The sequence below is a fragment of the Chrysemys picta genome, chromosome 9, assembly GCF_011386835.1.
Source record: "Chrysemys picta bellii isolate R12L10 chromosome 9, ASM1138683v2, whole genome shotgun sequence".
NCBI classification, from domain to species: domain Eukaryota; kingdom Metazoa; phylum Chordata; order Testudines; family Emydidae; genus Chrysemys; species Chrysemys picta.
The window spans coordinates 76,786,157-76,813,400 of NC_088799.1; the positions used below are offsets into that span (position 1 = coordinate 76,786,157).

Consider the following 27,244-nt stretch of genomic DNA (forward strand, 5'->3'; position numbering starts at 1 on the left):
AGGATAAAAACGCTTATGAAATATGAAGTGATCCTCAGGGTGGCAATGACATGCTTTTATTTTATTTTCTCTACGTTTGTGCTGGCGTTTAGCTTCTTCGGAGGCAAACAACTCACAGTGAGAAAATGTGGTTGTATCTTCTTTAGCAGTGGAGGTCTCATGTTACGTTAAAAAAAATGTACTTTGCAAAAATGCAGTGCTTGTGGACCGTGTTCTGCACTCCCATACACCTGTGTCAATCCAAAATAACTCAGTTAACTTCAGTGGAGTCACTCTGGATGGAAGCTGGTATAACTTCAATTAGAATTTGGCACTCCATCTAAGGAGAAGTTTAATTCTGTCTACCTCTACAGATACAGGAATATAGATGTGACCCAGAGACCCACTGGTGATTCACTACTCTGAGAGTAACTCTTGCCAGGCCTGACATACTCACTACACCTAACACACTGTTGTCTTGATATATACCCAAAAGGTGTCAAGTACTATGCCATTGGAACACTAATAAATCACTGATCATTACTATCCTTGTGTGATGGATGTATGGTCAACCTACAAAGGATTATACAGATGTGCCGGAATTATGACTAAAATGTGTTTAAAGCAGGCATGTGAAGAGGAGTTGATATACAGTTTTTTTTCCAGATAAAGGAATGTGGTTCTGCCTGCTTAAATGTCTCCCCCAAGTAAATTGAGCAAGGTGTGACCAAAGACAAAGAAAAACACATTTGCATGCCAAGCAAACAGAGCTATCAGGAGGGAAAAGTGATTATTGAACACTCTCAATGGGGGATAGATACTGCACCCCCAGGAAACCATCCTGCCTCTTGACGCAGGGTCATTGAACTTTGAGAGAGAGAGATTTTTCAAAGGTTTACTGGACTATAAAGAGAGACCAGACCTGAAGAAGAGCTCTGTGTAAGCACAAACACTAGTCCCTTTCACCAACAGAAGTTGGGCCAATAAAAAAAAAATTACCTCACCCACCCTGTATCTATAGAGAGAGGGGCAGAGAGCTACTGAGTTACCCTTCACCTGGGAAGACAGAAACTTGGACTTTCTGGGGATTCGGGCTAAGAGCTAGTCTGCCATTACTGGGAAAGGAAAGCTGGTGAGTAAACTACCTTGAACAAAGACTGTAGCTTGCTAAGTTAGGTCTTAACCATTAGAAAGTGTATATTTACTTTTGTTTGTTTGTAACCTTTTCTGTCTTTATCGCTTATATGTTAACTGTCTTAAAACCTTTCTTTTTGATTGAATCATAGACTTTAAGGTCAGAAGGGACCATTATGATCATCTAGCTAATAATTCCCCATGTGGAACTGTATCAAATGCCTTACTTAAATTGAGGTAAATTAGATCCACTACGTTTCCTTTGTCTAGAAAATCTGTTACCTTCTCAAAGAAGAAGATCAGGTTGGTTTAGCATGATCTATCAGTGTAATTGCGCAAGTGTGCAGATTGGACTGTTCATTCCCTGAGCTGTGCTATACCAGGGTTGTCTGTGGCTGAGTTTCCCAACAAGTAAAACTGCTTGACTGATGTGGTCATCTCAGATTCAAGTACCCTCAGTTCTCCTGTTCTTAACAGGAAAAAAACAAAAACAAAACCCGCATACACAATGATGACTCTTCCCTGTCCCCTGCCTCTACTGCATGGATGTTACAGTGCTGCCTTAAACAAACTAAGCACTCAGGCCAAGTTGCTCCAAAAATGGTGGGTCCTGCAGAGCCCAAGAAATAGGAGCAAATAGGAGCCTCTGAAGAGTCTTTGCAAAAGAAGGAGCAGAAAGCATGACTAGTCAGTGCAGCCACAATGCCTCTGCAAGCAGCATATTTGCATGGGATGTTTGGGAGGAAGTAGTCACACAACATTTCTGTCTCCCAGTAGCTTTTGGAATCACATATTTTCTTTGAAGCTGTGGCAGCCCTTATACAGTACCTTGCTCTCTCCGCTAGCTTTATTGTTTCTGATGTTCCCAGTGACGGCATTGTGATCAACTCACTAATCTGAACTCTCCCTATGGCCTTCTGGCTACTTGTGCATTATCTTCCCTTTGCAGTAGTTCCTGAATTTTGCAGAGCCTCTTAGGTCCTGATCCATAGTTTTTATTTGGGTCAATGGTTGTACTAGCTACCTTCTCCCCTTGCTTCCAGACACTCATTTTACTGGTGGAAAACAGTGGAGTGTACAACAGACAAACTAAACCATGAAGGGGAAAAAAGGAGAGAAAGAGAGTGTGTGCAACCCAGCATAAAAAATAAATGTATCTTCTTGTTGCTGTTGGAGCACTCAGAGGCTGCAGTCTAAATAGATATGACATGGCACAGTGCTCGCCCCAAAGAGTTAGTTGTGTCCACATTCACACAGGTGTTAAAAAGGTAATTGGGAAAAAACTTTCTAAATCTTTTCACACTGTTCTCCAGGGAAGGGTTTTTGAATTGCCATGTATTTGGTATGTGTGATGTGTCTATTTTAACCTGTCCTGACTTTTTTCCATTTTGATTAAACAGGGGAAAATAGAAGCCAGACACTTACATACAGGTGACACTAATGGCCAGTTTCTAAATATTACATGAACAGGTATGAATGCTGAAGGGTGCTGAGATTCTTGTGAGGTGCTGAGTCAGCTCCCATTGACTTCTGTAGGAGTTGAGGGTCCTCAGCAGCTTGCAGGATTAAGCCTGGGAGCCCCAATTTAGTAAAGCATATAAGCAGCTGTTACTTTTAAATAGGGATGGATTTAAGCACGTATTTAAAGTTAAGCCCATGCTTAAGTGCTTTGTAGAATTGGGTCATCAAGCACATGTGGGAATGGTCCCATTGACTCCAATGGACCATGCATCTGCTTAAAGTTTAGTGTGTGCTTAAGCTCTTAGCCAGGTTGGGTCCAGAATGCACATCTCCCATGTATGTCAAACATCCTCGGCTCTGCTTATTTTGTAAAGTGCATCAGGCTTCAACAGCTCAGTTCTGTTCTTTGGAGATATTCCGCTTCTCACTTTTAACTTTAATATGTGAAAATTGTCACTTTAAAAATGTGTACCTATCTATTTATCTACTGAAGTCATCATAATACTGAAAAATGTAAGAGCAGTAAACCTCTTGACCTTTTAATATTTTATATTTATAATGGCCAATCGTTTAAATCGAACCAAACAATGCTGTTTAGAAACATTGAAAAAAGAAGAATCACTCTCAGCTGATGGCTCGTATGACAAGGTGCTGCTCAGAGTGAATTTTTATGCTTGAGTTATAAACCCTTGAAAAATGGGGACCCTAATGCAAAAGCTGACACAGCTTTAACTAAAGCAGCTCTAGTAAGTGCTGCCATAATTATTTGCTCATTAATTACAAATTTTGCAAGACGCGAGAGTAACACAAATTGGAAAATAGGAATAATTATCAGTAATAAAGCCACAGAAGCTGGACACATTGAAAGTATCTTCCTCTTTAAATTTAATAATAGCAAGACAGCTAGAAAATTAATAAGAAATACGTAATTGAAAATTAACCTTGCAAATCTGCTGTTAATAAACCATGGTACTCTTGCATTACAATAATTTTACAGAGCCCTTAATTTGCATTTGAAGTGCTATCCCAGGTAATACTTTGTGTTCAGAACAATCTATGTGTGTTTGGGTTTGCAGATAAAATACAGAGCATGCACATTAACATAGTTAAAGTTTTTGGACCATGGAATAATGTTTACTTTGTGTTCTGAATGGCCTAGGAAATGCATTTTTATAACCAGAATGACTGGAAGCCAAAAGTACAATGGTGATCTTGTGCCTGCTGTTATGCCTGAATGCTGTTTTGTTGTTGTTGAATCAGAGTATTGTAGTGCATGCTGCTTTCATCCTCAATTTGTTTCACATTTCCGTAAATATTCCAGTTTTGGTGATCAGACATATTGGTGATCAGACCATTGATGGAGTTTTCCTGGATATGGGATTTGAGTTATCCCAGGTCTGGGAACCTGGGTTAGCCAAGTTCAGCTGCGAGCATCCACACTTCTAAGCCATATCTGAGTGATACCTGTGTAGCCATGTCTGCACTGGGCCTGCACTAAACCTGCGTTAGGCACTAGGACTTCTGGGGTCACATCTCATGGTTCTTTGGCCTGCACTAATCTGCACCACTGTGTAGTGTGAGCCTCTGACCTCCTGGCAGCATGCTGGGCTGAGAATCTCTGAGATGGCATCAAGTGCTGTGCAGAGATGAAGCAGGCTGCATGGAAATGTGGGGTTTAAATCTTGACTCCGTGTATATAAACTGTTAGATGACTTCTGGTGCAGAAGAAGAGATTAGGTAGAAGAGCTGGAAAATATGGCCGAGAGGGAATTGTGGGAAGGTATTGGAGGATGATCAGCACCCAAGTGAAATAACTGGGATTATCCACACTGCAAGGGTGGGTGGGTTGTGGCCCAAGTTAAAATGGAGACTGAGTTCTTCCCTACACTCCCAGTCAAGCAAACTGGTCTGGTTTCAGAGCATGTCCAAACCTGGGAGAAAGGATTTTTGCGTTGGGATGGGGGCCAGGTAAGAGCCCAAGTTAACTCTGTAGTGAAGACGTATCCTCCTGTTCAGTGAGTCAGTGGTAAGTAGCACTAAGCACACAGTTGCTAGGCTACAGTGGATCCTATCATCACTGTATTTCTGGGTAGATCTGGTGGGAGGCAGTGTAATCTAGTGGGCTGAAAAAGAGCTGGGAGTTCAGAGCTCCTGGGGCCAACTTCTTAGCGGGTGTAAATCAGCACAGCTCCTTTGAGTTAATGGAAATGCACCAATTTACTCTAGTCAAGAATCTGGCATATAGGTTCTATTCCCAACTCTGCCGATGCCTCTCTATCTCCATATTCATAAAATAGGGATAATAGTTACCTGGCTACTACTTATGGCTGTTGTGACCATTAAATAGTTAATGTTTATAAGTTCAAAGTACTATATGTTATACATTATTAGATTTTTTGTCTTTTTATTTTCTCAGGAGTTTTATTTTCAAATTGGAACTATTAGTCCTATTGTATCTTGCTAAATGGCCTTTCCATATACTATGCTTTATAAATAGGGTACTATACTTTTCCTACTGTATATTCATAATGCACTCACACATTTATTGCCAAGTGTTTCGCACAAAGGTGTGCAGTGTTTCATTACAGTGCAGTGCATTACAAAGTGGTTTTTCAAAAAAATTATTCAGATGTACAGTATTTAGCATCCTAGAGGAAGAAGAGAGTACACTCAAAACATGGTTTGTGCACTATTCCAAGCACCACCACTGACTGCATGTAAAATGTTGGCTTCATTGTCCAAACCACAAATCCTAGGGAAAAGGCCATTTGGGGTCAGCGATTCAGCTGTTTGTTCATTTTATATAAGAGGGTAGCAGCAGTGTGCTTTCTGTCCAAAGCCTGCAATAGCAGGAACACCTTGCCTCTGAAAAGGCTGGATTCCCTGGTAGAACAGAGGAAGGTCCCGAAAAAAACCTCAAAAACAATTGCTGTCATACAGTCTTTGATTTGAACTCTTGTCCATTTATCTGCTACATACATATGCTTGACACTGCAGATAACTTAAGGCCTTTGTCACTTCCTTCCACAATATTCTGCCTATTTCAGAGACTCTTTCAGTGCAGACATGTTTTTGTATTAGCGCCTCTCCCTTGTACAACAGGCCAACTGCACTATTAGAACAACAATAATAATAGATTATTACAATTCTATAGTGACTTACACCAGAGGAGCTCAGGGTGCTTGAAGGATATGAGTAAGTTTCAACTGGGACTACCCTTGAGGGATAGGTACCTAAAGAGCTGTGAGAAGCTCAGCTCTTTCAGTTCACGGGAGCACGGGGTGGGTTTGAATTTTGGTTAGCCTGTGTACTAAGGTTGCCTCTCTGAGGTACAAAACAACAGTACAGCAGGGGATACTGAGCCCATAAAACTGGACAGTTGGCAGTGTGTACTGAGCACCCTCACAGATTTCCTGCAACAGCTACTTCAAAAACGGGATGACCCTGGGAAAACCTGGACAGGCAGCACCCTATTGTGTACTCACTCCCAGAGCATCGCTTTGAGATTTGAATCTCAAAGTGAAAGTTAACCATAGCTGCCAAGTTTTTCCTGGGTTTGGGCCAAACTATGCAACACCATAAATCCCTCCCTCATCCCCAACCCCGGGTGGGACAGGGCATGTCTGCATGAAACTCAGTACGGGTTCACCTGCCTCCATGCAACAGTGCCTAGTTTGGGGCATTTACTGAAATCCAAAAATAGATGAGTTTCACTTGGTATGGGGGGGTTTGTTATGAAATTTTGCAGCCCCAAAAGTATTAATCCTGGACAGGGCATAACTGCTGAAGCAAGGGGTATTAGAAACTGCTCATTAGCAAACTGGGGTTATCAGACACCCAGGTCCTGACCTTCAGTTGGTCGCAGGCCTCTCTCATCGTTAAAAGCAGCTGCCTCCCCATGGTTTTCTGCAGGGAGTTCTGCTCTGCTGAAGGTTGGCTGCTGTCTGCGCCCTGCCATGGCAGAACTGTTGACAGGAACTGCCTGCAGTTGTGCATGTGCAATCAGCACCACTGGGGGAAGAGACTTTCCCCAAGTCAGGAGGTAAGAAAATATAAGCAGGGCTGTGTGCCAAGGACAGAAGAGGGGCTGAATGCCAAATGCCAAGAAACAAGTGTATCAGGTGGGGCAAGGAGTTGGCAAAACCATGACTCTATCCTCCCCACTTGCTGTGGAATGGAGTGTGCTGCACCATGAAAAGGGCACCTTAGAATACTCCCTCCCTAGCTGAAACAAAGGGGCTGCAGAGGGAACTGTGCCTTTGTGGGGCCACAATGCATCCCAGTGCTCCCTGTAGGCAGAGTATCTGCTCCTCCTTACGGCTGTGTTTAAAGAGCCAGAAATAAACTATCCCTACAAGATAAGGAAATGGTTTCCTTACTGTGAGGTAGGTTCTGCCATTCAAACTCCAATCATGTAGCCCCTGTCTCATTGAGTAGCCCCAATGATCTGATATCCTTTCTGACTGCAAAGAGAGTAGGACTATTGGAGGTGTATAGTACCAATCCATTCAGCCTGAGCAAAGGTATCAAAATGTGGCTTGGATCATCTGATGATCAGAGGTTCTAATCCTCCACAATTCCACTTTGGCTTCAAAAATGCTAACTACACTTCTGTCTTTTTCACGGCAATCTATTAACAATTTTAACCTGTCGTCTTAAGTCATTGAGATGCATTTTTAAAACACTAAAAAGCAGCCGATAATTCAAACTGATCCAGGATTAAAAAAAATGTTAATACCTTTAATCGATCAAAGCTAATTCATACAAATTGGGCTCTGTTCACTATCATAGCCAAGTATAAATGGTGATGGTGACATCACTGAGGCTGGGGTCTGCCAACCCGAGTTACACTATTGTAATGACAATGGACTGATTTAACTATTAGGATCTCATTTAATATTTCATACTTAAAATGAAGCCTAGCCTGTAATTCAGGTTTATGGGGAGTGCATATTGTGGAATCAGTGTAGAACAGATTCCGGCATAGAGAAACTTTGCAATTAAAGGAAATGTTTGTGAATGGCATACTTACTGCATACACCGTAACTTTTAAGGCCTGGTGGAAATCCTTTTAGAATGAAAAATTACTCTGGAATAGCTTTTAATAAACAAATGGCTGGAAGACCTTCTAAAGTTTTCCAACACACAACCTCTGAAAAAAATCATTTGGATGGCACAGAGAGAATATTGCATTTTTGTAGGCCCCTGAACCAATAAATATAAATATAGGACCTTTCAGCAACAATTATAGTTACCCAGTTGATTTATAAGAATGGTGTCAAAGTAGCCTAGGTCCAGATCCATTCCTTATTGTAAGGCAGGTGTGAGAATGCTCTCCTGTTCCTGCTGTTCTATTTGCTTTTAGGTTTGTTTTGGGCGGGGGGGGGGGGAGGAGGGGAATGACTCTAACACAGTTCCCCTGCATTCCCTTGAGATCTGCAATGTGGGAATCTGTTCCCATGCAGAGCAGGAGCCACTGGGGATGCTGGGGCCAGTTTTGTTCAACATCTTTATTAATGATATGGACGATGGGATAAATTGCACCCTCAGCAAGTTTGCAGATGACACTAAGCTGGGGGGAGAGGTAGATATGCTGGAGGATAGGGATAGGATCCAGAGTGATCTAGACAAATTGGAGGATTGGGCCAAAAGAAATCTGATAAAGGTTCAACAGGGCCAAGTGCAAAGTCCTGCACTTAGGAAGGAAGAATCCCATGCACCGCTATAGACTGGGGACTGACTGGTTAAGCAGCAGTTCTGCAGAAAAGGACCTGATGATTACAGTGGACGAGAAGCTGGATATGAGTCAGCAGTGTGCCCTTGTTGCCAAGAAGGCTAATGGCATACTGGGCTGTATTAGTAGGAGCATTGCCAACAGATCAAGGGAAGTGATTATTCCCCTCTATTCAGCATTAGTGAGGCCACACCTGGAGTATTGTGTCCAGTTTTGGTCCCCCCACTACAGAAGGGATGTGGACAAATTGGAGAGAGTCCAGTGAAGGGCAACGAAAATGATTAGGGGGCTGGGGCACATGACTTACGAGAAGAGGTTGAGGGAACTAGGAACTAAGTCTGCAGAAGAGAAGAGTGAGGGGGGATTTGATAGCAGCCTTCAACTACCTGAAGTGGGGTTCCAAAGAGGATGGAGCTAGGCTGTTCCCAGTGGTGGCAGATGACAGAACATGGTGCAACGGTCTCAAGTTGCAGTGGGGGAGGTCTAGGTTGGATATTAGGAAACACTATTTTACTAGGAGGGTGGTGAAGCACTGGAATGGATTACCTAGGGAGATGGTGGAATCTCCATCCTTAGAGATTTTAAAGACCCGGCTTGACAAAGCCCTGGCTGGGATGATTTAGTTGGTGTTGGTGTTGGTCCTGAGGTCTCTTCCTACCCTAATGTTCTATGATTCTAAGGAACTAAGGCCCAACAAGAGGAACTATGTAAATCTAAGCGAAGGAACATAGACCAGGCCTTGATCTCATAAATTCTCCTTCCTTACAAGGAAAAATGGTCCATAAGGAGGCCTTTTATCTGTGTCTAGTGTATGAAGCCAGGGTCAATTGCGCATCGCTAGCCATCAGCAATCCATTAATTGGAAGGAGCACTTCAATGGAAGTTGTGGTGACCCAGCACCCCGATTCTCAGACCTCTTCTTCTTTAGACACTGAAGTGTGGATTTAAGTGCCAACTTTGGGCAACCCAAGTTTGAAAATTTTGTCTCAATAACTTTTCATACCAAAATGGCCTTGTCAGCATGAGATACTCGTGATAATTATTCTCTTTAAAGTATTTAAGGTACAACAATACAAGCAAATTCCTTAACCAATACAAGTCTCTTTCTTGTGGCTGATGGAATAAAAGGAGGGTTGTACATCCAGGAATTTATAATGTCCAAGTTATTTAAACAAAAATGTCACTGCTTAGGGTTTGTTTTCAGTCGAAAGTGGATTTCCAATGCCCCTTAGTGCTAATAGATAATTGTATGGTATTTTCATCATTATTAGTTTAAGCTACTAGAATCCAACCTTTGTTTGTATATTGATGGAAAACCAGTACACTGGTTTCTTCCTATTTGGACTCCCAGCCCCTGGATGCAATGGGAATAAACACAATAGAAAGATTTGTAATACAGGCAAAGCAAGAACAATTAACATAGTGTTTAAATTTGCAAGGCTTGAGGGTTTTATTTGGAGTTTATTTGTAAAAAAAAAGTGTATTTCACTTTGTTTTTAGATGCTATTTATTGTGTTATTCATGCTTACCACACAGGAGACAAGATTTTTCATGTAACAGTAATATTTCTGATGCTGTTCCAAAAATAGACTAGAAGCCATGAGATTCCAGTAACAGATTTCTCCCTCTAGTGGCTGCAGAAAGGAAATACAAAGCTTAAAAGACAGGTCACGTTTATTTGTTAAGCATAAAGTGCATATAAGATAAAAATAATTATATTTAATCCCCAATTTAAAAGAAAAATCATTTTGATGTTGTAAGTGTGATTTTCATGGTAATATCTGTATCTTTTTTCTGTGTTTCTTTAGCTATTGAGACACAAAACTGAGGCAGATAGAAGCAGAGGGAGAATTTGGCCCATTTATATTAAATTACCATTAATGCTAACACAACTGAGTTTAGATAGTTAGTCAACACAAATGCAAATGAATTCAATTTACAATGGTAGATGTATATCGATAGAGCAGTAGGAATGCTGGTGGTTGGAGGAGAATTATAGTACGTTTAATATTTCCTCTCAGTTCATTTGGCAGCAGTGAGAAGGGGAAGTTTAGTATAACCATCTATTGCTTATCCCCAATTTCCAGATCTGCTGGTACTGACATATCTACATTGTCTAGACAAAGTGCTACCAACATAATTTTTAGTAAATGTGCTAATCTCAGCCTTGCACTGCCAGAGAAGTGTACTTGAGAATAATTGCCTGATGGTGCTCCAAGTGTATTCTCATAAGGAATAGGGAGTACTTTCTGTAGCGTAAGAGAACAGTGAAAGGAAGGGATAGGTGATCTTTGAAGAATTTGAGGTTTTGTGGATCATTTAAATTATATTTTGTGTTTAACCACAAGTCTAATTTTGTGAAACTTTTCCCTGTAATTTATCTTCCATGTTCTTTCAAATGTGATTGAATTACACCCTCCCCCCCTTTTTTTTCCTAGCTGAAAGGAAGTGTGCTATGTATTAAGGCTAGCAGAACATCAGCCCCTGCCATAATAGCCAAATGGCGCAAGTGAGTGCCTTGTATCTAATGTACCATGGATATGTTTTTTTCCATTTGGTTGTTCCTCTCTTTTTGATCTGTTCCTTTTCTCACAGACTCTGAGATGGAACATAAACCCAATAATGCTTTGGTCAAACTACAGTAATGGAGATGGGCTCAAAGTAAGGTAAAATGAGTTCACCTGCTCCTAGTGAGAAGGGATCATATAAACTGTAATGTTGACTTCTCTCTCTTTCTCTCTCAGCCAAACTCAGGTTGGCATGAGCGGGCACAATTCCCATTGACTTCAGCGAGAGTTGCACTTTCTTACGGCAAGCTGAGTTTGTTTCTCTCCCTCTTCTCTTCCAACACTTCCTCAGTCAAACAAATCTGGCATATTTGCTAGCTATCTAGCACCCAAAAATTCGGTGGGGAAAACAAATGGGAGAAAATGAGAAAACACCAAGCAATGTTTCACAGATGAAAAGAGAGAAGTCCTCCTTTGTATTGGGAATGACTTTTTGTTACCCTAAGAGGTTTCACACTGAGGTGTAAGAAAGGAAGTTATTGGAATCGGTACCATTGTTATATTCATCTTCCTTAAACACTAGCTGAACTAAATTGTAACCTAACATCATGTAATCATCAATGATTTGAATGCACAGCTCCATGGAGATGCTGCAGCATGGGAAATTCAGCAAGTAAAAACAACCAAGCACTACATGATTGGTTAGAACTGCTGTCTTGGTCTATATTTGGAGGATTGTGCCATGATATTGTTAGGCCCTTCATCGAGGAAAAATTCCAGCAATAATACAGAAGAAGATTGAATTTGCTTGAATACTCCTGGCTAGTGCTGTGCAAAAATGTCCAGTTTCATTTTGTATGTTTTCAGTTCTAGCCCCTTCTCAGAAGAAATGGGCCCCAGTCAGAAAATTTGACTCAGAGCGAGAAAGAGAGACACCATCAGTGAAGTTTGGATCCTCGTTTGAATTCCAAACCCTTCCTCAAAGTTTGTGTGTTTTTTCAGATCCAGGATATCATCAGTTCAGGTCCATCTCTACTTCCGAGTAAACTTTCACTTTCATCAAAAAGAAATGATGCAATCCAAAGCTAACTTAACTGTGGGGAGGAGGTTTCTTCAAAGCTCTGCAAGATGATGTGTTTGAGTGGAAGTAGGATGCCAGACTTCTTTGAAAAAATTCTTTCAGGGTGAGAGAATAGGTTGTGGCTGGAAGAAAGAAAATTAAAAGCTCACATATGATCTCTGTCATGACCTCCTATGACAATTACAGACTACTGGAACAATAGAACATCTGCCTCAAGTGTGAAACTCATGTGAGCAGGAGATGTAGGAAACTGAGCCATGAATTTAGAGTTCATTTACAGACGAGACCAGGATGACCACAAACTTTAGTGACTGCAGACCAAAACACAAATTCAATTTTTCATTAGCATTAAAATCAAGTTTATGATTTGGAGCTTCTTGAGTTATCTTTAGTGTTTGTTTTTAACATAGCTCTCATTAGACTCTGTCCAGATCATCAATATTGCCAGTTAGTCATGCACCAAAAAATCATTGTTATTTTTAGAACTTAATCTTTGGTTGTTTTCATTTGACTTTTTTAGTTTTTTATCTTTTAGGGTTTGTGTTTTCAAACTTTTCTCTGCAACTATGGAGACTAACAACTTAATTTTTAAATGAAAGCTGAGATTCTCATGTACTCACATGATTCCAATACCTGGGAATTTAAGAGAAATTTGCAAGAGTTAACAACATTGGTACTTTACCTTTTGCCAAAGATTCCACTACAGCATCACTTGCAGCAATCTAATTCATGTAGGTAGATTCCTATGCCTGCATGGAATCCCACCGAAGTCAATGGGGTTCTGTTTGGCCACAGGAATCCACTTACACCAAAAAGTTTGCAGGATGGAGGCCTTAGATTGTAACATGTTTGTACAGTACCTTGTACAATGGTGTCTTATTCCTGATTCAATTATAAATAATAATAAGTACTTCACATTGTTAGGCCTTGTCATGATACCTCCTATATGTCTTCTTTCTCTCTGAGGAGGTGTGATTCTGTTATCTGTCTTCCCATCTTTTTGAACACCAATAAATAAATAATGCAGTCTCTCAGCAGTTTATAATTCTTCAGCTAATAAATCACTTTTCCCTTTTTCTAAGAAGTCCTATGATCTGCTTTGCTGGCCTCTTGTTGTTTATGTACAGCACCTGAAAAATCTGTTATAATTTCATGTTATCCTCTTCTAAAAGTTTCCTTTCATTCTCTGCCTTTGCTTTTCTTATCACTTTTTTATGCTCTCTTAACTTTATTATGCAATCATTCCTATCCTGCTCTGCATTTGATGTTTTATAACCCATGTCTGCCTCTTTCTCACCCTTGATTACTCTTACATTTCTCTGTTCCTTCACACTGGCCCCCTTTGAAAAAAAATTCCTTGTGCAATTATTGCTAGATGGTGTGCATATTGCTAGATGGCTTGCATAACCCTTGGGCATACATTAATTTATCTTTGAACACTTTCTATTTCCCCTTTGTGTCCTTTCCCTCCACTGCTTTATCCTGTTCAATTTCACCCTGCACTTCCTGCATTCTTCCAAATTTTGCTCTGCTGAAATCCAATCTTCTTGTTTTCTCAGTTTCTTAGTTGAACATTAATCCCAATGAAATCCTTAACTAGATTACAGTCCTAGTTGTTTAGATGGTTCTCCCGCCACTTCTGCATCACTAGTTATAGCACAATTGTTACATAAATCTAAATCTAGAATTACTCCCTATGTAAGTCATATGCAAAGGCCACAAATTTGTTGCTCATTTTTTTTCTTCCCAGTTTTAGTGTCCCATTATGACTCTGGCCCAGCAAAGCACTTAAGCATGTGCTTAACTTCAAACACATGAATAGTCTATGAATCATGTCATTAAGTGCTTTGCTGGGATGGGGCCAATGTTTAGGAAGTTAACATCTTTTAATAGTAGTAGCTTGTGGATTTTTCCCCCCAAGCCCTTTTGATTTCTTTACTGTCTCTTCATTGTGCTATTTTCCTCCTTCATTAACTTTGTTACAGCCTTAGTTGTTCAAAGAAGAGGTAAAGCTGTCTGCAGGTCTAAAGCATCAGAGACCCTGTGCAGAAACACTCCATTCCTCCTTGCATGTTGGATAGATTGCAGGAAAGAATAATTTGGAAGAGGCACCAGGAAGTTAGTCTGTGTGTACATGGCAGGAATGCTAGCTGCTGTTGTGGCATTTCTGAAAACACGTCTCTTAATATAGAACCATTTTAGCTTTAGAATCATGGCGCGCTCGCCTGTTTATTACCCGGAATGCAGCCCATGAAACAGGTGCTTAGGGATCTGCAGGCTTTCCTTTACATGTATAAGATGATTTTCTCTTGTCTGAATCCTTTACAAACTCTTAAACAGTCTATCACCTTCAAATTTGCTTCCTCCCACACTATTTGTTATCCATTATCAGGATATTTCAACTACATTTACAATTTTGAGACTTCCTGTATGTATATTGGTCTTGTTGTTGTTCTTTTTTTTCTCATATGGTTCTTGCATTATTTTACAGAGAGAGAGACATCAGAAAAACTCCCTTGAGTGACCTCCTTATTAATTTCATGGTTTTGCCCTGGCTTCCTGAGTTTTATTTTCATTCAACATTATTTTTCCTCTCTATGGAACAATTACATTAATGTATTGTTTGTAATCTCTGAGCTGATATATTGAAAAGATAACTACTAAAAATGCTATATATTTTCACTGAACATTTTCAAACAAAAAGAAAATGTTTTATTGTTAGAAAATTTTTTTGGAGATTTTCTCCAAAATAGAAACTCAAAAATATTTTGGATTCCAGGTTTTGGATTTTTTTACCCCCTTTCTATCCTTTTTTTCCCCTCCTCCGCCCTTTCATTTTTCCACAGAGAAAGTCGACTGTGGGTAAAGTGGTGGTGGAGGTTTCTGAGGCAATGAGGCATGTGGTTTACCCCAACATGGCGGGCATTAAAGCTATCCCTGAGGTAATTCCTGGCTTTGAAAGAATGCAGTTTCCTAACTGTGGCAGGGCTATTGATGGGACTCATGTGCCCATAGTTTGTCCTCCTAAAGGAGCACCTGAGTACATAAACTGCAAAGAGTACTACTCCATTGTTATGCAGGTACTAGTGGACCACAGAGGCAGATTTATGCATGTCAATGTAGCCTGTACAGGAAAAGTTCACAGTGCCAGAGTTTTCTGCCATTTGGGAGTCTACATTCATAGATAGGCTGAGACACTTCCCCGCAAATGACATTGACATAAATGGTGTTACTGTCCCCACTGTTATTTTGCAGAACCCCATGTACCTCCCGTTGCTTTAGCTCATAAAACCATACCCTGATTTCAGAGGCCCTGGCAAAGAAAGGTTTAATTTACACTCTCAGAAGGTGTAGCATGGCTGTTGAATGTGCTTTTGGCAGATTAAAATCACGTTGGAAGTGTCTACAAACCCATCTGGATGCCAGAGCCATTAAAGTTGTCCGCATTGCTCTGACTTGCTGTGCTTTTCACAACCTTTGTGAAGCCCAGAGGTGAGCCATTTCCCACTGAATAGACCTGACAGCAAGGGAACGCTGGATTGGTACCCTCAGCCAGAAAGTGCTGCTACCACTGCAGGAGCTGGTTGCACCGAAGCAGCAGAAGTCAGGGATGCTTTATGTTCTCACATTATGGACTCACATGGCCCAATGGAAGAGGGCGAATAGCACCTGTATGAATGTGTATGGGAAAGAAAACTGACTCATTTATTTGGGGGTAGGAGGGACAGTGCTTGGGAGGAGGTGGTCTTGATTGCCCTGCAATGTAAATGTGAATGACATGATGAATAAAGAATTTGGTTGGGGGGCACAATGGCTGTACAGATGGAATTTATTGACATGTGAATTGCTGTATCTAGCTAAATAGAGGAATGCAATTTGCTCACTAATGCCTAATTGCTCCAGAACTTGTTTTTACTGTTATTATCTCGAATAGTGATTGTACAATGTGATTCAGTGATAGCAATAAACTGTCTTGAAAACATGACATGCTTTATTTGTAAACGTATCTTAAAACATTAAACCACTCCCACCGTCTTGGCCAGGCCAGCTACCATTAGAAAACTACACACCCAAAAAGAAAGGGCAGGAAATTGTTAATAGCCCCCACAATTGCCCTGCTACATGTCCCCTGGCTCCATGTTCTCTTTTCCCTTCTTTAGACATCTACCCCTCGCTTGGCAGTGAGGGGGGGGGGGGAGGGTACCAAGAAGAATGGAAGAAGGAAGGATGCACAGTGATTAGTTACCCTGCCCAGCCACTCATGAGTCCTGAATGCATGGGCTGCCCTGACCTGGCAGGGCCGCCCAGAGGATTCAGGGGGCCTGGGGCAAAGCTGGGGAGCTGTGGCGCTTGTACTCACCTGGCGGTGGTCCAGGTGTTCGGTGGCATTTCGGCAGTGGGGGGCCCTTCAGTCGCTCCGCATCTTAGGCAGCACTGAAGGGCCCCCACTGCCGAAATGCCGCCAAAGACCCAGACCGTCACCGGGCCAGGGCTTGCGGGGCCCCTGCAGGGCCTGGGGCAAATTGCCCCATTTGCCCCTCCCCCCCCCCCCCCCCCCCCCCCGCGGGCAGCCCTGCGACCTGGAGATGTCTAAGCTACTGCTGGGCTGAGGGTACATTGCTGGGGCATCATGCCATGGTGTAGGGAAAGGCAGCAGGCGTCAGTGCTCTTGCAGCCATTATAGACAGGAGTTGCTGGAACAGTTCTTTCTGTTGAGCTCTGTCCCCCTCCCTTGGCTGCTGTCCTGTTCCAGGATCTGCTTTGCAAGTGCCAGCTCCCTCCCTCAAGCCCTGTCCTCCACCTGGGTGGCGAGCCACAGGCTTTCCTCCTGCTGTCAGCTTGCCCTTGTCCCAGTCTTCTTCTCGTACTGCCCCTGCCCTCTCAAGAACATTGACTGTAACTTCATCACAGAAACACTTCCTTTTGGAACAGTCCATGAAGTACGTTGGGCCAGGGATCGAGTTCCTGAAGAATAGCAGGCAGTAGAGGTTTAAGGTCCTGAAACAGGACAAGGAACAGAGGGTTATTGTTTAAAGTAGCTCAGTGAAGGAGCACAGAATTAATTATTGTGGCATCTCAAGGACATAAAATGCAATAGTTCTAAAGTGAACCTATACACTGCTTCAGTCCTCATATTGTCTCTGGACAGAACCTTGTTAATTGCAGCTACAGTAGTGCAGAGACAATGGTAAGTTTCAAATTATAACCTTTATTCTGTTTCATAAAAAAATCATAACTAATTGCCATATGGAAGGGGGGTGTTTAGTGACCTCGCTGCAAAAGGCTTTTTCTGCCTTTTCAGGCCTTTCATATTTTGGAAGCCGTAACTGTTGCTGTGGTGCCCTATTGGCAGAGGGAGATGTTATTCCAAGCTCCTGGAGGGAAACCTGCACTGTATGCAGCTGAAGTATTCAAACAAATAGTGCCCGAACAGAACATTTGCAAGTGGAGTGGACTGGTCAGCTATCCAGGGGAGGTCTGGAAAATACAACCTTCCCTGCAATGTGACTGACTATCTGGAGTTCCCACTTCGGGAAAAGTTTGCAGCTATCAGTAGCCAGGATTGGGTCAGAATCCAGGAGGGAATTAACATGACACTGTTTTAGCTCACACATGGCTTCCCGTTATTGCTGCATGCAAACATGCTGAAATCTGTACTCCACCCTGGCATGGATCACGTCTAACTGACATGGACTGGATTTGGAAAGAGAAGACTGTTTCCCAAACACACACACACTCAGTTCACTGTTTACAGGTGATGGCATAGACCCAGCAGGAGTGATTACAGAGTGGCAAATTTCTAATTGCTGACAGGAAAACAAGAATGACTGTAGCAAACCTCTGTGACTGAACAGTATCCTATACAGCTATTTATGAATGTTTGAAGTTCAAAGCTCCCATTTTGAACTCCACTTGGTGGACATGGAGATACCTAGGTATGGTTGTACAATCCATTAGTGGCCAAATGTTGGTAGCTGGGGCTTACCATTTTTGCATTGCTTCTTACAGCAGAAATCCCTCCCATTACTGTAATAATACACTTACTGGGCTCTGGGGCAGCTTCTGTCTCCACCAGGTTCTCTGCAGGCTCGGCAGTGGGTTGTTCCTCAGAGGTGGGGATGTGAGTGTGTGAAATCAGACAGCTCTTCTGAGCAAGGACCAAGAATTTGCTGTTGATCCTGATCCACAGCCTGCTCTGGCACTGGTTTCATTAAAAGAGTCACTCCATGCTCATGACTGGGGACCTGCTGCGGGCTCCCATCAGTCCCCAGGCTGGATTCAGGGGCACCATCCCAGCTCATTAGGTCATCATGAAGCACAGTTGCCTCTATGCTGGGCACAGTGCCCAGGACCCGGTCAAAGACATCATAAAATTGGTATGTCATTGGCAAGTTGCCCAAAGTGCAGTTCTTGTCCCTGGTCTTCTGGTACTCGTTTTTCTGTCTCTTAATACTCTCCCTGCATTTTGATCACCTGTCAGGAAATCTGCCGAGCTGTCAGCTTTTAGCTATCTGCTAGTATTCGAGGTCATTCCTGGTGCTTTTGCTGAAGTCCACAGTTTTACTGGCCTTGCACCAGAGACTCACCAAAATCTGGCTGTGCTCCTGTGACCAGGAAGCAGCTCACGGTTTGCTCTCCACTGAAAACCTAGGAGGCTCTTTGATAGTGCACTTGCCGATTAGTGATCAGAAGATAATGGGGTAAAACTGACCTGAGCTGCTACGGTTCACAAAGGTGGGATGGCTTCCTTTTTCAATAGACTGGATTGCAGATTGTTGGGATAGAGAGCACTAAGGAAGCTGTGGGATAATTCTGTCTGACTCCCGGAACCCAAGTCAAGCGGCTGCATCTACACTGCAAAGCAATAGAGCTCAGACCCTGTGTCACAGCTTAACTCGACCTCAGACCCTCCAGCCCTGTAGAGTCCTGGGGCCCTGGGTCTGAGCCATGGGTTAGTGCAATTGCAGTATAGATGCATAGGGGGTTAGATTGGAGTCTGGGCTCTAGTTCGGGCTTATGCTGAGGTGTAAGCATACCGAGAGACAAAAACCAAAACCAAACAAACAAAAGCCTGAACAGTTTATGGTTTTTGTTTAATCAGAAAATGAAAAAAAAAATCAACCAAAATGAACATTGTTCAGTTTTTCCTTCAGTTGCAAAGACATTTTTCATTTAAAAAAACCTATCTAATTGCAAATGTTCATTCCAGCTCCAATCCGAGTCAATGTTCATGTTGTAGTTTGAACTGAATGACTTGTTTCCCCCAGTGTCCCACAAGAAGTGCACAAACAGAACTGTAAAAAGCGACAAAGAGTCCTGTGGCACCTTATAGACTAACAGACGTATTGGAGCATAAGCTTTCATGGGTGAATACTCACTTTGTGTGTCTTTTATTTACTTGATAATCTCTTAATTATGATCTATGATTTATTTATGATTCAATAAGGACAAATTCAAAGTACTCAATTTAGGAAGGAAGCATCAGTTGCACACATACAAAATGGGAAATGATTGATTAGGAAGGAGTACTGTGGGAAAGGATCTGGGGGTCATAGTGGACCACAAGCTAAATATGAGTCAACAGTGTAGCACTGTTGCAAAAAAAAGCGAATATCATTCTGGGATGGATTAGCAGGAGTGTTGTAAGCAAAACACGAGAAGTAATTCTTCAGCTCTACTCAGCACTGATTAGGCCTCAACGGGAGTATTGTGTCCAGTTCTGGGTGCCACATTTCATGAAAGATATGGACAAATTGGAGTAGGTCCAGAGAAGAGCAACAAACATGATTAGAAAACATGACTTATGAGGGAAGATTGAAAAAATTGGGTTTGTTTAGTATGGAAAAGAGAAGACTGAAAGGGAACATAACACTTTTCAAGTACATAAAAGGTTGTTACAAGGAGGAGGGAGAAAAATTGTTCTTCTTAACCTCTGAGGATAGGACAAGAATCAATGGGCTTATTGCAGCAAGGGAGGTTTAGGCTGAACGTTAGGAAAAACTTCCTAACTGTCACGATGCTTATGCACTGGAATAAATTGCTTAGGGAGGTTGTGGAATCTCCATCATTGGAGATTTTTAAGAGCAGGTTAGATAAACACCTGTCAGAGATAGTCTAGATAATATTTAGTCCTGCCATGAATGCAGGGGACTGGACTAGATGACCTCTCCAGGTCCCTTCCAGTCCTATGATTCTATAATATGGTGTATTAAAGCTTTTTAGCACCAAACATACTTTCTCTTTCACTTCTTTCATCATTGTACAGAGGAAAGGGTTTATATTTTTTAAAAATATATGGGATCTTTGCCAAACTACTAGGCTAAAAGTGTGACATGATCTACTTACACTTTCTCCATGGGAGGAATTAGCAGTCTCACTGGTGGCTATTCACTATGTATCTTCTGGTCATTAGTTCAACAGCCGGCTTAGCCAAAGTATGCTAGGATCTGAAATCAGTAACTTGACACTGTTAAAATCTTTCCAGTTTTGGCTGCACTCTTGTACGATTTCAATCCAGACCACCTTGTGTTGTTTCATTCAATAGGATTTCCAATCCAGACCACCATGTGTCATTTTAATTAGAAGATAAGAACAGGCAATTCAAAGCACAGGCTGAGAGAAAATTGGAGAGGCACTCTATATATCCCTGTGTATAAGTTCCTCTAAACAATAGCACGAACGCTATAATTGGAAAAAAAAGATTAAACAGTAAATGAAAACAAGCTCTGAGGGTAAGTTTTATGAAAAGACTGAGCAGATCATAGTGGGTAAAGTTATTTTCATTTCCAGTAAATCAAAATTAGTAATTATAAACTGAAGGCAATAAATATGGTTGTATCTGCATTATTAATTTGACTAGTATTAAAAAATTCCAAATTTAAGTATGTATATTTCCTAAAGGTCCTAGTTGCCCCAAAGGGACTGCAAGCTTCTCCATAAGGTTGTGGACTGTAGTAGGACAACGCTATTATTATTTTGGTCATTATTTGTACTGAAGTGGTGCTAAGGAGACTCAGACCTGGCCCAGGCCCCTGTTGTGCTAGGCACCGTACAGAACAAAAGGATGGTCCCAGCCCCAAGGAACTTACAATCAAATGGCCCCCGAGGGGTGTTTGTGTTGACACCTGTTCCAGCGCAATCATGTACATTTTATAAAATAAACTTCATGACTAAGATTTTCAAAGGTGACTAGGTGATTTTAGGGGCCTCCGTGTTTGGATGTCCAGTGTGAGACACGCTAAAGGGGGCTGATTTTCAAAAGGTGCATGCACTGCAATTTTGGAAAATAAGCCCCCACATTTATGGGTCACCACTGAAAATCTTGGGGGACAGCACTTTGTCAAATATTAGGACCACTAGGAATGTGGCACCACCCTTAATTTACCCTTCCATGGCTTTATGCATGCAACTAGCCCAAAGTGAGACGGGGAGACAATGCAATCAAGATACTAAGCAGAATTTTAGACATCCCAGTGATTATCAGTGAAATAAGAAAAGGCCGTTGACAGTGAAGGGAGAAAAAAGAGTGCTGATCATTTTAAATACACCTTTCTTTATAAACTCAGTCCTGCACTCCTGACTCAGGCAAAATCCCATTGGATCAATGAGAAGCATTTAATATCAAGCACCATAGGATCAATGGGAGTGTTAGCAGAGTCAGGTGTGCAGTGTGAGGACTTGCAGTATGGGAATATCACAACCCCCTAGAGATATAACAGCTTTACAAATGCCAGTAGAGAGATCTGGCTTCTGCTGTTTGGCTTTTATTTTGAGCAGAATATTATTTAACAGCCAGACTTTTATAAAAAGCCCTAAAAAGGGGGGTACAAAGAGACAAAGTGGCTGCCGCTTAAAACCTTGGAAGTTGCTCATGTGGGAGGCAAATGCAATGACAACCAATAAGAGATGTGCCTTGATAATTGCTTTATCAGTCTCTCTAGAAGAAATGTAAAGAGAAGTTAGGAGGAGTAACAGCCTGATAGTCTGATTCAGCAGAACCAAAACCTGACTTTCTCCACAACTATATAATGAAATTCTGGAGCTTCTTTCTAAATGGCAGATGATATGCCCAGTTTACTGTCTTTCAATAAGTACTACAATAATGACGCCTTTTTTGCTACTTTGTTGCCATTTGCCAATCATGGACAAACTCATTCTTAACTCATTCTCCTTAGATCTTGACACTGCACACGTGCAATCTAGTCATCTTAAATTAGCAAAGGCACAAGTGTTTTTTTTTTCTTATCGACAACAGTTGGCTTGAGTAATCAGTGCATTCACTGGCATTACAGCAGTGAGAACTGGAATAATGGACTGGTGAATCGGGCTCTGTGATTGGACCACTAGGAGCAGAAGAATGGTGGAGACTTCATGTTAATGACTTTGACAGCCCACCTGCTCCCCCACCTGCCTATAAGAGGCAGTTCAGATGGAGGAGAGGATCAGAGAGCAGCCAGCAAAACATTATGGAGGGGACATTGCACTCCAGGAGGCCAGATGCATTGAGAGAATAGGGAGGTAGTCGAGCTGATGGAGTGGGATGGAGATAGAAGGATCATTGGGTAAGGGGGAAAAAGTAAATCACGTAATTCGGAAAAACAAATACTGAGTTTCCCCAGCTGCATGTTGACCCTTTTAAGCTGTTGCTGAACATGCAGATCATGTAGCCAGCACTGCAAGTTGTGACATGTCTGATGACTAATTGTTTAGCCCCACCCTGTGGCAGACCTCCTCCTTAATCAGGGGCAATGTTGAACTTGATGATTTTTTTCTTTATTTAAAATGTTGTAAGCAAAATCTCTTAGAGCTTAAAAACAGGCTTGAAGCCAAGCCACCTCTCCATATTCCCGGCCTAAAGATCAGCATGAAAAAGGGTTTCACCAAGCCAATTTCCTGATGACTAGGCTAGTTAAGTGTGAAGTCAAGAGCTACACATTTCCACAGCATCTGAAGCACAGAGGTCTGTGAATGTGAACCATTTTACAAAGAAACAGCTCTTAATTAGGTATACATTTGAATATAACTTTTATTTTACATTCAAATCAGTTCTGATGATAAGAAAAGAGTCTGACTTCAACCTTTTCCCCCTTATAATATGTGACAGTTACCAAGACGCAGCAGCTCCTGCTATGAGGCATACAGTGGAACTGCAACATTCTACATGCTGGAAACAGTGCAATTAATCTGAAAGCCATTCTAGCACTCCATTCTGTAGGTGGTATGACAGGCTAGAGTCTGCATAAAGAAGCAGGAAACCCCATAAGAAGAAAATGAAAGTAGTTCTGGTTATGTTCAGCCTCAAAGCTTTTTATGTCAGAGTACGTGTGAGAAGATCCCAAGTGTCACTGGAAGGTATTTTCTATGAGGTTTGGTGCTTGATGTTGGAACATTTTTCATCTCAGGAAATTAATAGCTAACTAGTGGAGAAGAATATGTAGTGAATTAGACTAGGATTAGGATCCATGAGTAAAAGACTGAAACTGTGGACCAATCTAGTATTTTAAATTGAGCAAGTGGGTTGCTGCACCAACTTCAGGCATGTCAATTCTGTCATTTCGTTTTGCTTTACTTAGCGCTAGGTTCTGCCAGGTTCCAAGTCAATTTTAAGCATGCAATAGAGACTGTTCTCTAGCCCTGCTCGTGTTAAACCTCTGTGCTAATGATTGGAACACTGCCAAGATTGACCACTGAGATTACAAGAGGTTTTTTAATTGTAACCTGGTGCTTTCTTTCTTCCTTCCCCTAGCTCCTCTTCCCAGCCCAGGAAAGGACTGGCTACTTGGGAAATGGAAATTCAAATGTTCTTTGACATTCTGTGGACTTGTTTCTTGACATGATGACCTGTATTGCATGGTGCTGGATAGGCTCTCTCTCTCTCTCTCTCTCTCTCTCTCTCTCTTCCCCTTTGAGGAAGCTACATTGCTCTTTTTAAACAGCACAAACTTTAATATGTTGTATTTGCTTTTCACCTACAAAAGTTAAGATGGTCTTTTTACTGTGATAACCTAAAAACTCCATATCTGAAAGTCTTATTTTAGGTCAAAGCAATTGCAAAGATTTACATTTTCCATATATTATAACGTTGGGTTGGAGGAAAGAAAATCAGGGGGTGGGTATGTTGTTGCTTTTACCAGGCATCAGAATATTGGCTGATTCAGAGCAACTTTTCTTCTTGAGAGAGGACTTGTGAACATAATCAATTAAAGAAGGAATCTGATTTGCTTGTAATTGTTTTTCTGTCTATATGAATGATGTAAGGGTATATTGGAAGAATTCACTCTTTTCTAAAATAACAGGTTTACCAGTTGATTTATGGGTGGGTTTTTTTTGTTTTGTTTTGTTTTGTTTTTGTTGTTCTCTCTGTAGGTGAGAAAAAGGTTAATTTGCTGGAGGAAATCATGTCTGTGCCAGAGAAGGTCAGCTTGCTCCATCATCATGTACTGCCGTCTGAAGCTGACCTGGACTCACACAACTTGGTTGAATGGAAAAATTAGACGTTTTGATTTTTTTCAGCATAGTGCCTGCAGAATTTCTGTTTTCTCCAAGGGTTTTCATACCTTCACCAGAAAGGAAGGACTGTATGACCCATTTCAGTTACTCTGATGTCTCATTACCCAGTTCAGCAGCAATAGCCCAATCTCGTTCCGAATGATGTAAAATTTCTGATAGCTGATTATTGCATTCTAAAACTACTAATTTAATCCTAAATTGTGCCAGACTCATGCCTTCTCCGATCCTTCACTTGACCACGGGCCAAAACAACCCCTGATATATCACAGAGTAGCTAAAGTGTTGCTTAAGTTGCTGTGGTTAGCACAGTCCCTTGAAAATATTTTGCTGGCCCTTGACCAGGCAAGGTGCTGGATGCTCCCAGCTCACCACTCCTGCTCTTGCCATGACCACACCACGAAGGCTGAATGCTAGAAACTCACAGTGCCATCAATAGCAGTAGTAATTCTGAAGAGAACCTCTCAGGACCTGCCCCCTTGTAAACTGATGGTGTTAGAAATAGTAAATGAGTGAATGAATAAGTAAGATGGTCTGAGAAGAAATAAGATATTAAAAGTGGCACCCTCCCAGCAAATGCTCTAGACATCTGTGGTCTAGACTTTGAGGTAAAAACATGGCATTAAATGCAAATCTTAGTGACATAATGAGCGAAATCCTGTTAGCCTTACTCAGTAACTTCAATGAGACTATCTCTATGGATAAGCCAGGAGGATTTGGCCCAAAAATGATTTCATGGCACACTGGTGGAATCAATGATAATAGCACTTTATCAGTTTCTGATAAAGAATTGCTTCTCCAACAGAACATGTTTATGTTAAATGTAAAAGAAGCTGTATGTCTATTGAATGTATCTATCTACCTGTCTGTTATGCACCAGCACCCACCTTATCTGAACACAGCAAAATGATTTAGCATACTGGCAAATTGAAAGACTGTATTCACCAGCCTTTCCTTGTATACTCCATGGAGTGTTCTTGACTTTTTCACCCCATATATTTATTTATTTGCCTTTCCTCTCATCTATTTATGTTCATATAGCATGATCATCACATGACTTCTGAACATCTATTTTGTATCTTATTCTATCTTTAGGAATGAGAATATGGGCTGTCCTTGGAATGTTACAGGGGGAAAGCTATTAGAAAGAGAGGTGATCAAATATTGTAACTACATTTTTGTTTAGTTAATTACATTTTTCAATGTTGTGTTGAGGTTAAAAACTGGTGTTACCTGGGCATATTATGTATATCCTACCCATATTCATTGTATTGACTATTTTAATCATTTTTCTTATTGCTATGCAGTATTCAATTATGGCATCAGTGATATCACTGTTATGTTTTGTTCCTCTTCTCAGTTGAGCAGTTTGAGATAGATTATTTCATATTATTTTGCTTTAAGCTAAAGCTCCACTCCTGCAAACCCTTATGCAGTAACTCTGAATTTCTGTTGTCTCACTGGGGTAGGGTGACCAGATGAGAGGAACAAAATATCGGGACACCAGGGGGCCGCTGGCAGAGCAAAAAAAAAAAAAGGCCAAGTGCCAGTGGAGCGAAATATCGGGACAAATTGCATCCCGACCAGAGATCGGTCGGGACGTGGGACAAACACTGAAAAATCGGGACAGTCCCGATTTAATCGGGACGTCTGGTCACCCTACACTGGGGCAAAGGGTTCATCGAAATCATAGTTTTGATGAGAATATTTTTGTTGTTTGACTTTTTTCTTATTCTAGGTCTGATTTACTGGATCTGACTCTTTTATATGGTCTGCTGATTGATGCCAATAAAATGCTTCACCAAACCCTTGCTTTGTTGCTGCCTTTTACATTTTTCAATAGCTGGCTTTGAAATAAAAGCTTTATTTGTAAATGTGAAACCTCCAGAAAAACAATGGCATTATCTGGAGTTAGTTAAGGGATTTTCTCAGGCTTGTTGACTAGCATGATATAATGACTCTAATACCGATCCCACTTATACCAGTGCAAGTCAAGTACAACTCCATTAAAATCAGTGGTGTTACACAATGACAATGAGATCACCACTAGACTCAATGTATTCATTTGTACCTTTTACACATGGTACTGGACATTCATGTTTTAGTTAATTTCATTGCTTTCAAAATATTAAATAGTCACCAAAATGTTCCAATATAGTAGCAGAAAATATTCTCTAATATATGTTATGTATCATACCCCTATCATCATTTAATAATATCTTTCAATTATTATAAGATTTTCCTACAAGGCTTGGAGTAAAACTATTATTAAGATAAGTTTGAAGACTAAACAATACTCTCTTTTGGAGAGTCCAAGTTAACAACTGGATTTCCTTTAAAAAGCTGGGGAGCAGAGGGGGAAGAAAATGTAATGCAATAATATCACTTTTTGTGATTCTAAGGGGGATGACTAGAAAACTTTATTTGATAGACCAAATGCTGCCTAGAGACACACACACAAAAAAACAAGTAATATAATTTTTATATGCAGAATGCACTAGAAAACAATTCCTTAAAGATGAAGGTTACCTGGCATGTAGGAACTTTACTTCCTAGTACATAGATCTACTGTGGGCATCTGCCTCTTTCAAGACAGGATAAAGCAATGACTTGTGGGGGGTAGTTGTGACACTACTGAGGAAGGGTAATTAATTTCTTGAATAAGTTATCTGGTTTATACTATCACTAGGGAAACTTTCAGAAACCGATCCTGTGACCCTGGCTCATGTATTGTTATTCAAATTAATATTCACAAATGCTTCTATGAATTAACCCAGCAGTAATTATCAATATCTGAGAAACATTGGGTTTATGTTTTTCCACAAAGGTCGTACAGAATAA

The 27,244-nt window shown here is 41.2% G+C and overlaps 1 long non-coding RNA gene across 8 annotated transcripts in view; it reads left to right on the top strand.

Moving 5' to 3' along the window:
• Positions 1-27,244, top strand: part of LOC101935975 (uncharacterized) — a 175,797-nt gene that overhangs the window by 122,566 nt on the left and 25,987 nt on the right. For 2 of the 8 annotated variants that reach the window (XR_010590252.1, XR_006175175.2), the window contains 2 exons: positions 10,747-10,817; positions 10,904-10,992. The exons of 2 other annotated variants lie outside the window; for them this stretch is intronic. This is a non-coding gene — a long non-coding RNA (uncharacterized LOC101935975). Of the gene's footprint in view, positions 1-10,746; positions 10,818-10,903; positions 10,993-14,387; positions 14,521-23,642; positions 23,769-24,262; positions 26,210-27,244 lie in introns of those variants that run through there. 4 more of the 8 variants (XR_010590253.1, XR_006175176.2, XR_006175171.2 and 1 more) reach the window with 4 other exon arrangements.